Here is a 13,727-nt window from a genome sequence, read left to right as displayed (position 1 = left end):
TTAACTGAGAGTGACTTTTTTCTTTCTTAGTAGTACATAAAACAGAGGGGTGTCTTACAACTTGTGTCCTGGCATTGGATGAAATAGCACGTTATTTACATCAAGACTTAATGAAGGAATCACGGTTATGAAAAGACATGGCAAGTGGAAATGTTGTCACCTAGAATTTCCAAAAGAATGCCTTCATTGGCTATTAGAAGGGTTATTTAGAAGTTCAAATTCAAAAAGAGGGGAGGGAGGGAGTAGGAGAGGGAGGAAAGCAAGAAAGAAGTAGAAAAGCAAATATTTACAAGCTACCTGCAAATGGTAACCACTTTCAGCAAAATGACTCTGCAGTACCTGGAGCGGACTAAACTTGGTCATCAAAAAAATATCTGAAAAGGGATTGTTTCTGGCCTCATCACGTAGAAGTGAACATTAATAACCGAAATAAGTCCATGTGACCAGGGCAGGGGAAGAGTTGGGATATTGAATCCAGATTGTCTTTTTAAAAAATTACAGCTTTTAATGCAGCTTAATAACATTGTCACTTTACATACTGTACATGCTAATTAGAGGCAGTCCATGAGGAGGCTGGTAATGATCAGATTTAAATTGTGGAGTTTTCGTTTTGCCCTGAAAAATTTTTTGTATTCCAATAAAAATCTTTTTGCCAATAAGATTGTTTTAATTAATTGGTCTAACAATTCGCAGAAGCTATGATCACACAACGCTTCCTTAGCAGCAGACTTTTAATTTTTAATTTCATTGTCTTTACATGGATTACACTGAAGCCATTTTATAGCGCATTTCCTATGTCATAATGATGCCAGTGGAAGAAAGTTTAAAATAAATGCTAGATCTTGATCTTTAAAATATCTTTCCAATTGAAATTATTAAAAAATATTTACTTGAACCCAATGAAGTGAAGTGCATTTTGTTCGTTTGGCTTCCACTTTAAGCAGTAGTTTCTGGATTTTTTTCACCAATATAGATTGCATTCAAAGCACTAAAATTCTTTAGCAAGAACTGAAGTGTTAGATACCTGAGCAAGTTTTAAAATGGAAAATGATATGCCACAAGATGTCACTGTAATCCTAATAAATGGATAAGGGTAATAATCGCTTTTATTTCCATGTTTAAAGAAGTTAGGTGAAACATCTTCACAAAGGACACAACGTAGTTGCTAACATTACAGTCTATCTTTCCAGATCTACACAGAACTGTAAAAAGCGCACCCAAGAATGAACGCCTGGCATTAAATGGCAACTCTCGTAAAGTAGAATCAGAATCATCCTCTCTTTTGAAGAAAAAAAAAATCATCTTCATTTCATGACACAATTCCATCTAGCCTATTTCTGATTCAGATTTTTAGAGGAATAATACTTGGGACTCTTTGGAAATAAAAACTCCAGTTTGAAGATCCAGTAGAAGCCCTTTAGACCCATTCTACGATGTGTTTGATGTCTATAAAAGTTTCCATAGCCAGCCAGACTGGAGATAAAATGGTAGAGAAAAATATAGCTCAGACCATTAAAAAAGAAAGAAAGAAAGAAGAAAGAAAGAAAGAAAGAAAGAAAGAAAGAAAGAAAGAAAGAAAGAAAGAAAAAGAAAGAAGAGAGAAAGAAAGAAGAAAGAAAGAAAGAAGAAAGAAAGAAAGAAGAAAGAAAGAAAGAAAGAAAGAAAGAAAGAAAGAAAGAAAGAAAGAAGAAAGAAAGAAAGAAAAAGAAAGAAAGAAAGAAAGAAAAAAGGAAGAAAAGGAAAAAGGAAGAAAAGGAAAAAGGAAAAGAAAAATCCCACTTGGTAATGTACTTGAGACACAAATGAACCACCCATTCTTGTTAATTTCCCTGTTTAAAGTTTTTTCTAATTCACGTCCAATAGCCAAAGCACACAGATGAAAGGGACATCTATAAACCTAATTCAACTATAGTGACAAAACCATGGGGAAAAGTGTTGAGCTGGTCCTTTTAAGGTTGCTCTTGCCATTACTGGTAAACATATCATTTATGAAAGGAAGGTCCTCCATGTCTCTGAATGTGTAAAATAATATATTCAGAGTCCTTAGGTGATGGTTACAAGGAACTGATTGCCTGGCATACATGGATTTGGAGGCAGTTTTTTTAAGTTGTCCCTTACTTTTTCCTTTCTTTAGAAGATTTTATTTATTTATTCATGAGAGACACCCACAGAGAGAAGCAGAGACACAGGCAGAGGGAGAAGCAGGCTCCTTGCAGGGAGCCCGACATGGGACTCGATCCCGGGTCTGCAGGATCAGGCCCTGGGCCGAAGGCAGACGCTCAACTGCTGAGCCACCCAGGCATCCCCTGTCCCTTACTTTTTAAAAAAAAGTGTCTCAGTGAAAACATTTCACAAAGGAATTCCTTATGACTAGGTATGTAAAAGCCTTTGCTATCTGTAACTCCGGTGATCAATTTTCCTTTTACTAAAGCTTTTCCATATGTATTCACTAAAGAATTGTTCATTTATTACGCACTAAAGACACAAAGATGAACTGGACACAGAGCCAACAGACCCTTAAAGCTCTTGAAACCTAGCTGAAGAAGACCACCCTGTTAGCAGATGATGTTAGGACGGAAGCTCCTATCAGGTGCAGCTGCGGCACAGATGAAATGACGAGTTCCTAAGGACATATGGGCTAAAGAGGTCTAGTTCTTTTTTTTTTTTTTTTAAACAACAGACTGTTTCTTTTCTTTTCTTTTTTTTTTTTTTTTTAAGATTTTATTTATTTATTCATGAGAGAGAGAGAGAGAGAGAGGCAGAGACACAGGCAGGGGGAGGAGCAGGTTCCATGCAGGGAGCCTGACATGGGACTCAATCCCGAGTTTCCAGGATCATGCCCTGGGCTGAAGGCAGCGCTAAACCACTGAGCCACCCGGGTTGCCCAAAGAGGTCTAGTCCTATATAAATCCCGAGGAGGAGGCAACAAAGATCTTTAGGTGGTTGTTTTTTCACTTGATATGCTGATTTATTTTTTCCGTCCTGAAAGAAAATCTTACAAAATGCATGATTTCAGTTTTCTTGTCAGCTTGATAAATTTACTTCACTAATCAAACCATTTTCTAATTTGCGTGATGTTATTAACATGAAAGAAATGTAAGAAATTGTTTACTTGAAGATAGAAAACATTTCTGAAGAGATGTTCTCTAAAGTAATGCTCCTGCGACTGCATAATCATATTGAATTTCATACTCGCTTGCTTCTGCACATAACCTACTGCAAAAAAAAGTGCTTATCCAGTGTTTATTCACTGGTCTGTAGGAAAGGCAAAGATCTTAAAAATAACTTTGATGGCTAATAAAGATACAGTAAAGCCTTTGAGTTTATCTTGTCAGGTAGAAGTTCTCTCCCCATTAGTAAAGCATTTTTAGATCACCCACACATCGTCTCTAGGGTTAGGAAAATGGCTTCTGACCTCTAATAGGGCACAGTTGGAACAGTCTGTGGGGAACCTCAGCACAGGTATCAATGGCCCTGATGTTGGGTCCCAGGTAAGGGAGATTACTTTAGTGCTGGTACAGAAAGAACTTTTATGGCCAGAACCTGGACAAATAAGCTTTTTTCTGGGCACCGACTGGGGCTAAGAGTGGACAGGAACACCCTAATACTCCTCCAGCCTTGGGTAGATCTCTATCTTTGAACATCACCAGAACCACCACCTCTTGGGCAACCTCTACAAGGGACATGAGGAATGCTATGCCCAAAACACCCACATGTGTTTGTTGTTTTTATCCTTTGCACAGCTTCTCTGTTGTTTGGAGCACAAACTCACATGCTGACAACCCAAATGGTAGGTGCAAGTCATTCTTACCCACCCTGCTACCTCAACCAGCTTCTTTGGTCTGGCCCAACACTTGCTATGGCTCCTTCTTTAAGTAAAAGTTCCAGCTGCTGTCACAGAGAACTGGATTTCTGTTTTAAATTAAAAACAATTATAGGGGTGCCTGGGTGGCATAGTAGGTTGGGTGTCCAACTCTTGGTTTTGGCTCCGATTGTGATCTCAGGGCTGTGGGATCGAGCCCCCTGTTGGGTTCCACATTCAGTGCAGAGTCTGTGTGAGACTCTCTCTTCCTCTCCCTCTGTCTCTCTCCACTCCCTGTTCTGTCTCTAAAATAAATAAATAAATATCTTTAAAAGATTATATTAAAAAAAGATTCAATAGCAAAAACAATCTAGTTACAAAATAAGCAGAGGACCCAAATTGACATTTTTCCAAAGAAGGCATATACAAATGACCAACAGGTCATGAAAAGGTACTCAGCATCACTAATTACCAGGGAAATGTAAATCAAATCCAAAATGAGATATCATCTCATACCTGTTAGAGTGGCTTTCATAAACAAAGACAGGCAATAGCAAGTTGGTGAGGATGTAGAGGAAAGGGAACCCATGCACACTGTTGGTAGGCAATGTAAACTGGTGGAGCCATTATAGAAAATAGGATAGAGATTCCTCAAAAAACTAAAAATAGGACTACCATATGACCCAGCAATTCCATTTCTGGATATATATCCAAAAGAAATAAAATCACTATCTCAAAGAGCTATATGCACCCCCAACTCCATTGCAGCATTATTTACAATGGCCAAGACATGGAAACAAACTAAGGGTCCATGACAGATGAACAGATAAGGAAGATGTGGTATATATATATACACTGGGGAATGTTATTCAGCCATTAAAAAGAAGGAAATTTTATCATTCGCAATAATATGGATGGACCATGAAGGCATCATGCTAAGTTAGGTAAATCAGATAGAATAAGATTAATACTATATGATCTCATATGTAGAATCTAGAAAAACTGAACTTCTAGAAGCAGAGAGTGGATTGGTGATTGCTGGGGGCCAGGGGTGGAGAGTGGAAGAAATGGGTGAAGGTGGTACAAATGTACAAACGAGCAAAGACCTAACAGTGGATAAGAAGGGAAAAGATAGACCCAGCCCTGGGGCAAAAAAAGACCCGGCTACTTTGACCACTAGTTCCTTTTTCTCCTGGGCTCACAGCACATTCCAGCTTGCCTTGCAGTTGGGTACAGCCAACTAACTAAATTCTGGCCAAAGATATGCGAGTGGACATACGCATTTCATTTTATTATTCTCTACCTTTTGCTCTCCTCTCACCCACGGGCTAGATGTAGAATGTCTGGAGAGGGACTCAGGCCCTGGGAGCTAGAAGAACTCCAAGAATGAAGGAGCTTGGTTTCCTGAGTTGCCACTTGGAGAAATCATGCCTAAAAGAGCATGACACCAAGAACACTCACTTCACCGGTGCATGAGCAAAAACTACAACTGGCATAGTTAGGGAGCTAAAGTCAAATCTGTTTGTTATGGCAGTTGGCCAACTATGACTTCTCTAAGCATATATATGACCGATTTATTCTCATAAGTATGCTGTATACCGATTCACTTTTTCCCTTGACATTTTACCAAAATCATACACTGCAATACACTTATCCTAGGTAACAATGTGGTCCCCGATCGCAAGACACATTTTTTTTTCTAAATTAATGCTTGATCTTTGTGAGGTTGCACTCACTCAACACGGCTAAATCCTGCAGGACCTTTCTTTCAGGAGGGATATTCACATGCTGGCCCCTTAGCCCGACCCCTTGCACAGGCCCAGTGGGTCAACTACCAGGTATTGATTAGATTTTTGCCTCTTTCTCTGCCTCTTGACTCCAAGAACCAAATACTGGAAGCAGCCTTTTGTGTCCTGGACGGGTCTGCCCCAGGACATTGCATTTTTTCCCCTGATTGTCTCTTTCTAAGGAGCTCAGAACTGCATTGAAAAAGAGACCTGACTGCTGGATGGGCTCGCACCCCCTCCAGCTGAGGCAGCTAGGGCTCTTGACTTGCTTTAACCTCATCATCTCTTCCCAGGTCTGATCCACTAGTGAAAGCAGCCAGGCGGTATGAAAGGCTACCCTATTAACGAATGCTTATTTATTTATTTATTTATTTATTTATTTATTTATTTATTCACTCATTCACTATTGATTGAGCGCCTATCAGGCTCTCTGGGAGGCACAGAGAAGCAAGTGAACTTGACTCAGCAGCAACCCTCAAGAGAGCTCACTCACTGTCGTAGGAAGAGCTGGGAGAGAGGCGGACATGTACATAGGCAGTTATGATACTGTGCCAGGTGTGTCATGGAGCAAAGCTCATGGTCAGAATTAACTGAGCTGTGCAAATGCAAGATTTGTGCATTTTGTTGTATGTAACATAATACACTCGAAAAAGTACTGTTTAGAAAGAGCCTATTAAAGCAATTTTTAAAAATAACACTTGTGATTAGCCTCCCCCTTCCTCAGCTGCAAGGAACACTTCCTTGGGATTTGTTTTCATACTGCATTTATTTAAATACATTTACCTGTTATTTCTGATGTTTAGTTTGGGCCCTTATTTTCCCTTGAAAATCAAGATGTTTACCGATCCTTGACAAACTAACCTACTTTGGGGGTATTTATGGCATTCTCATTTCACAAGCATCACACAAATTAAAACAGTGCTAAAATACTTTGAAAATATAACAGGCTATGGAAGCTCTAAATGATAACAGAGCAGATGAGGGAAAACTTGCAAGCAATTTAGCAGTTTTGTGTGCACTTTCCCCCAGAGACAAACTGAGTTCAAGCTATCAATATACAAAATCAGCTCTGAGAATAAATTTCAAAATCAAAACAGAACAGATACAACCCTGAAACCCAAAATGTCAAGCAAAACCCAACAAATACAAGCAATAGTCTAAAACAAAATTCGGTGCCCCAAATTCTATAATGAAAAGAACACAAATAATTTTTAATGAAAGTATGGGAAAATAATAGGTCATCAAATATGATCTTTGAAACATAGATATTAAAAAAAATGGTTTCCAACAATGAATAGTTCTGTTTTTTAGGTGTTAAAGTCCTGACACATGGGACACCTGGGTGGCTCAATGGTTGAGCATCTGTCTTTGGCTCAGGTCATGATCCCGGGGTTCTGAGATCGAGTCCCTACATCGGGCTCCCTGCAGGGAGCCTGCTTCTTCTTCTGCCTGTGTCTCTGCCTCTCTCTTGGTGTCTCTCATGAATAAATAAATAAACAACAAACAAACAAATAAATAAAATCCTGACACACTCAGTAAATACTATGAGTAACATATCAAGTAGTAATGTATCTCGCTCTAGGAATGTGCATGTTTATGAGGCTGACCTTAAATTTTTGAAAGTGGGAAGAAATACAATCAGCCATTCCTTCAGTGGTGACTCTGCAGTTTCAACTCTAACAAGACCACTTTTATTTCACTATGTTAAGTTAAAGAAAATAGGGTCACTGCTAAGAATGAATGTGACATGGATCACAGAGGGGCACTGCACACACAACGGAAAACTAACCTGTGCACATCTCAGGAACAGAATTGTTCTTTATGTGTATTTGCACTTAAAGACCTGCCGGGATGCACAGTTTACTCGAAGGGCAATGGAGGTACAATGGTTTTCTGCTAGGAGCGACCCCTAAGCACCAAACAATCATTTATTTGCTCTTAAGGAGAACCTGGTTCAACCTTGAATTTTACAGTTGAGGAAACAGAGACCCAGAGAGAGTGTAGCTCTTGCCCAATATAACCATCGTTATCAACTTCCTCATCATCCTGAATTTACTGTGCCCTCTGTATGGGCTGGCCCCAGAGCTGTACACACACATTGTCCCATACCATTCTCTTAACAACCCTTGGTGTTCTTTTCACCCCTATTTATGAATGAGGAAACGAATGCTCAAAGCAGCTGTGCACCGCGCACAGGGGCACGAGCTAACATGTGGGTCCTGACGGTTCCATCTTCAAGGCCAGCGTTACTTAACCACTGCACCAACCTGCTTATTGGTTGTGATGTCATGGTTAGAACCCGGGGCTCGGGTGTACCAAGCAGTCAAGACAGTCACTACACAATTTGTCACAATCTAGGCACTCTCTCCGAGATATTGTGGAGCAGACAAATAAATGAAAAATTAAACACACAAAACATAATGCTATGTCCTCACAAATTTATCCATAACAAATTCTCATCAATATATTTGAAAGAGTGGTTCCATCCATAGAGTTAGTTAGACATGCTTCATTTCCTTTCAAAATTACCTCTCTGTTTTAATCACTATTCTAATAGAAAATAAAAGATCCAGCAAAGAGGGAAAGTGTGCGTTTAACTGCCAAGAATTGTGACATGAAAATATGGCTAAGATATATGAGTGTATATTGAAGAAAATAAGAATAAATGTAAACAACAAAGATATAACTGGTGATAAAATTGAACTGTTAGTTTTTGCTTTTATTTTTTTATTTTTTTGAACTATTAGTTTTTAAAAGAATATAATATCAACTTTTTGAACTTTCTAATAAAAAGATGGCTGATGTAGTATAGGATATGAATATACACATACCTGCATTTCCCTAAGGGAGGGTTGATTTATATATATCAATATACTGTCACTTGAAACTTCTTTATTAAAGCTTTAATGTCATCTAGCAGGCATTGAATAAAAAGGCCAGCAAGACAGAAAAGAATCCATTTTAATCTATCGTAATCAAATGTTTCAGATTTTCTAGGAAAATGCAATCTTAAAGCATATATTTTGTTCACACTCCTTATTACAAAACATCATAATCCTTATTGCAAAACATACTCCTTATTTCCACATTTTGCTACCAACATGCCCTGTCCCAGACTTTCTTTTCAAGCCAAAATCAATATATTCAATATCAATTTATTCAACAAATACTCCCTGGCTGTCTGTTATGTGCCAGGCTCTTAGGGTAGAGGAGTGAGCACTAGTCCTACTTTTGTGTTCAGAAAAATAAGTAGCTCTATGTCAAGTTGGTGGTGAATTGTACATTAAAATTCAGTTGACCTTTAAAAAAGGCTAAAACTGTCTCTTGTCACCAGATGTGCAATTGCCTGGGAAACCTCTGTAACTGATTCTAAAATGGGCTTTTGTTTTTTCTTTTAAATTCTTCTTAATATTTCAGATAGTAAAGAGTTTTTTTAAAATTAAAGATGAAAATGTTTCAAGTTATTAGGAGTTTAAACAGATTTCATCTCTACAGGAGAACTTAAATATGGATATTCGCATTTTTTTGTGGCAAAATCAGATAATTCCTCTAAGATACTGTAGCCAAATGTATTTTTTGAATCCGTCAAGAAATATTTTTCACCACTGCTCAATAATCTTAATAACTTCTGTGATTTTGTAAGAGTAATAAATACCCACTTATTGTATAAAATATGAACTAAGTGTCCCTCGAAACAGGAATAGATGAGTCGGTTATCACAGATTCACACAAGAGAACAATATGTATCAGCTAAAGAAAATAAACCAGAATTTCAGGGATTAATCTGAAAAAAAATCTTAAATACATAGTATTGAGCAAAATATATCTCTATAGTATGATACCATTTCTTTTTTTTTTTCCTTTTTTTTATCGTAGTCTTTTATTTGTTAAACAGTCATCTTTAACAATAAAGGCAGAAGGAAAGCAACAAGTAAAAACAGGGGATTTGCAAAGTGGGTGGGAAATGACTATAAGCCATGGCAAAACCGAAAAGTTTCCGTTGTGTTCTGTGGAGCCAGGAGTGCACAGTGCGGTGTGCTCATCTTTCTTCTCCGGGACAAATGTCTCAAACAGCTTAGGTAGGAGGCTACATGCGATGACTAATGTCCTAATTTTTGCTCTTCAACCACTTTTCTTGATCTTGCTCTCTGACTTGGTTCATTCCAGACTGTTCAATGGATTTGTAATAAATTTCCAAGATGAAGGCAAATTTCTTGCTTACTGTTTGCCTGAAATCTTGGCTTGTGTTCATCTTGTTTAACAAAAAACATAGACTCCAAAAACAGCTCACCAGTTCAACTACTAAAACTCCTTTGGCGATCTTCTTCGTCAGTAGTTCCAAAGAGGCAGGGGAGTGATTGGGGAGTGAGAATTGTCTTGCTGTTTACAATGCTAGACCTGAGGTGCTTATCATTTCTATAAAATTTTAACCCATATATAACAAACCCACATAGGACTAAATGGATGTACCTAGTAAAAATATGAAAACCTGTGTGGACTGATAAATTTAGGATGGTGGAGATGAAGAGAAAACACTAGAAATGAGATCAAAGAAGAGTATCCAAGGGAGGAAACATCAAATATTATGCGTACTACAGACCAATAAATCACCTCTAGACACAATGTACTGGGATTCTAGGGTCCCAGTGCTGACAGCCTTTTGTCCAATGTCAGAAAGTGGTTCTTTCCTCTCATTTAATTTCTTCTAGTTGTTTAAGATAGGGAAGTAATTCCTGACCTCATTTCCTTGCAGTTTGAATTATAAATCTTATTTAATTCTGAAAAATAGCAAGAAAAGTGGGGGTGAGGGTGGTGCCTGGATGGCTCAGTCAGGCGGCTGCCTTCAGCTCAGGTCATGATCTCAGGGTCCTGGGATCAAGCCCCATGTCAGGCTCCCTGCTCAATGTGGAGTCTGCTTTTCTCTGCCCCTTTGCCCCACTCTCTCCTCTCCTTCTCTCTCTCTCTCAAATAAATAAATAAAATATTTTAAAAAGTGGGACTGGGGAGAAAAAAAAGTAAAGAAAATAAAAACCTCTGATATCAACCTAGTAAAATCTTATTAAGGCCTGGCACTTTGACTTTCCAGTTCTGAGATGTTTATGACATTATTTTTTATACTCTTCTATATATTTGAACTATGACACAATTTTAAAAAGTAAATTATTGAAAATAGAAATAAGAGAACACTTGAAAAAAATTCTGACAAGCCGAAAAGCGAGAAGAAATTTTCATTATTTATCACCATAATACTATCATCCTGAAATAGCCACTTCTACATCTTAGTGTATATTCTATAGTCTTATGTGTGGGAAATGGGACCATGCTTTTTGTTACTATTTTTAAAAATTATATTGTAAATATATTTTTGGAACTTTAAATATTCGTTCTTACATCTTTCCTGAATGGCATTTCATTGTATTTCTGTAAAATGCTTTCTTTAATCAATCCTCCTTTCCTGGAAATGCAGGCTGTTTTGATTTTTGTAGTTTTAAATAATGTTTTAATGATCATTCTTCTACATGTATTTTCTATATCTAACTATGATAATTTCCTTAAAATATAATTTTATAAGTAGTTTCTGGGCCAAAACTATGGACAGTTTTTTGAGGTTTAAAGCATATTTTGAATCGTTGTCCAAAAAGATATTAAGTTATATGGACATAATACGAGAGAGCCCATATTTTCAGAGCAGCATTTATTATCTTAAAAATCTTTAATAGTTACATAAAATTGAATTTTAATTTTTTACTATTGGAAATTTCCTTTCACATCTTTCCTATATCTTAGCCGGGCATTTATCTTTTTTCTTATAGTTCTATAAGATTTTTATACTAAATATATTCACCTTCTCTTATGCATTGTGAATATTTTTCCAATGTTGTGTTTTGCCTTTCCTTTTAGTTTAGAGTGTTTTTAATGTCTTGAAATGTATAAGTTAAATCTATCAATATTTCCCTTTATGTTTTCTGCTTATATGTATAGTCATTTATGTAATCTTTCGCATTTCTGTTTCACTTTCTACTTGGATATTCAACACATATGGAGTTTATTTTAGTATATTTGAGCATATGGTGTTAGGAATCTTATTCTATTTTATTATAGATTATTACAAATAGTTGATCAGCTGTCTCAAAGGCATTTATTGAATAGTCAGACTTAACCTGCTAGCTTGAATTTTTTCCAACACTTAATTTTCAGATATCCTGTTTGTGAATTTTTTGTTCTCTTGCTATAGGCAAATAAAAATTTTTTTTCACTAAAAGATATATTTCTAGTACATTTTTTTAAAGAACTTTAAGAATACATTTTCCTACAGAAAATATTGTGTTAAAATTTTAATGCAATTGATATAACTTGAACTCTTGCTTTTTCTTATTTTCACTGCTCTTGGAATTCTAGTCTACTCATGCCTAGAGAAGACAAAAAATATTGAGGCATGATCTATTGATTCCTGACGGTTAGAATCATTATAGTCCAAATGAAAATCTCAGGAAATTGAATTTATAATCACAATAATTATAATATATCAAGCACAAAGACTTAGACAATACTGACTCTTTGTTGGCTAAAATGTGAATAACAGGAAACTGCAAAGATGGGATATATTATCCTTAATTGAAGCAACTGTGTGTTATCGTCCAACTGAAATCTCAGTTTCACACCTCTATATCTTGTTCCTTCTTTGGGTCAGTGTAAAGGATGAAAATTCAAAGGACATGATCCAAACTTTTTTTTTAAAGATTTTATATACTTATTCATGAGAAACATACGAGAGAGGCAGAGACTTAGAGAGAGGAAAAAGCAGGCTCCCCACAGGGAGCCCAATGTGGGACTTGATCCCCAGACCAGGATCACCCCCCCCAGTCAAAGAGACACTCAACCACTGAGCCACCCAGGCATTGCTGATCCAAACTTCCTTATTCTTATCCTCGTTCTCACCTTGTGGACAATGAGTACTTGCATTTCTTGTAATCTCCCTTCTCAAATTACATGAAATTCCACAGTTATCACCATGGAAGAGGGAATGTACAAAAGGTATCCCTTCACTGGACAAGCCTCCCTGAGCTTTAAGATTGACATCTGTTGTAGTTTTTAATTAATTGATCTATAAATGTGTACAATTTAATTGTGATAGAAATTTATGGATGACTTGGCTGAATCATCATGTTTCAAAGAACATGTTTCAGCCCTTTCTTTCTAGGTCTCCAGAAAACTCAACAACCATTTTGCATGATAGGAATTTTGATGTACATAGAGAGAATAGGAACAATGAACTACCATGTGTCCATCACTGAATTTAAGTAATCATCAACGTTCTGCTGTTTTTGTCTCAGTAGCCTTTGATATAATGACATCACCCTCCTTTTCTTCTGATAACACACTGTCCTAATTTGCCCCTTATTCCTCTAGCAGCTCCTTCTCAGTCTCTTTTTTCTTTAAACTTTCAGCTTCCCTGTGAACCCAACCACTCTCATGGCTTCATTTACTACATCTGAGCAACTCCTAAATTCATATGTCCTGCTCAGATATCTTTTCTAGGGAGCATTAAACTCAACATGACCAAATGTGAACACATTATCTTTCATACTCTCCTCAGCACATCTCTTCTTCAGTATCTCAAGAAATGATATATCAATCCAATAATTCATGCCAGAAATAGAGATATAATCCTTGATAATTTTCTCTTCCATAGTAAATTACCAAATTAGTCAATTTAGCCTCTTAAAAACTTTTCAAATATGTCTCCTTCTTTTCATCTGCAATGTCAACACGATGATCAGCACTGCCTGTGGAAATGTAATGTAATCCACACATACAAGTCACATGTATAATTTTAAATTTCCTAGTAGCTATATTAAAAAGGAAAAAGAAACAGGTAAAGTTAAATTTAATAAGACATGGCATTTAGCTCAACTGATATCTTAAATATTGTTATTAACATGTAATCAATATAAAAATATTATTAATAAGATATTTACATTCTTTTTTTTCTTGCTAAGTCTTGGAAATCTAGAGTGTGTTTTATACTTCTCAGCACCTCATAAATTGGACAAACCACATTTCAAGCGCTCAGTAGCCACATGTGGCTAGTGCTCACCACAATGGACAGAGCAGCTTTAGTTCAAGCCCTGACCTTC

At 36.9% G+C, this 13,727-nt stretch overlaps 1 pseudogene; it reads right to left on the bottom strand.

Moving 5' to 3' along the window:
* Positions 1–9,697: 9,697 nt before the first annotated feature.
* On the bottom strand, positions 9,698–13,280 carry LOC112926688 (protein CEBPZOS pseudogene; annotated as a pseudogene).
* Positions 13,281–13,727: the final 447 nt, after the last annotated feature.

Source organism: Vulpes vulpes, chromosome 3 (assembly GCF_048418805.1).
Source record: "Vulpes vulpes isolate BD-2025 chromosome 3, VulVul3, whole genome shotgun sequence".
NCBI classification, from domain to species: Eukaryota; Metazoa; Chordata; class Mammalia; order Carnivora; family Canidae; genus Vulpes; species Vulpes vulpes.
The sequence above is the reverse complement of the archived record's forward strand: the minus strand, read 5'-3'. Positions and strand labels throughout refer to the sequence as shown.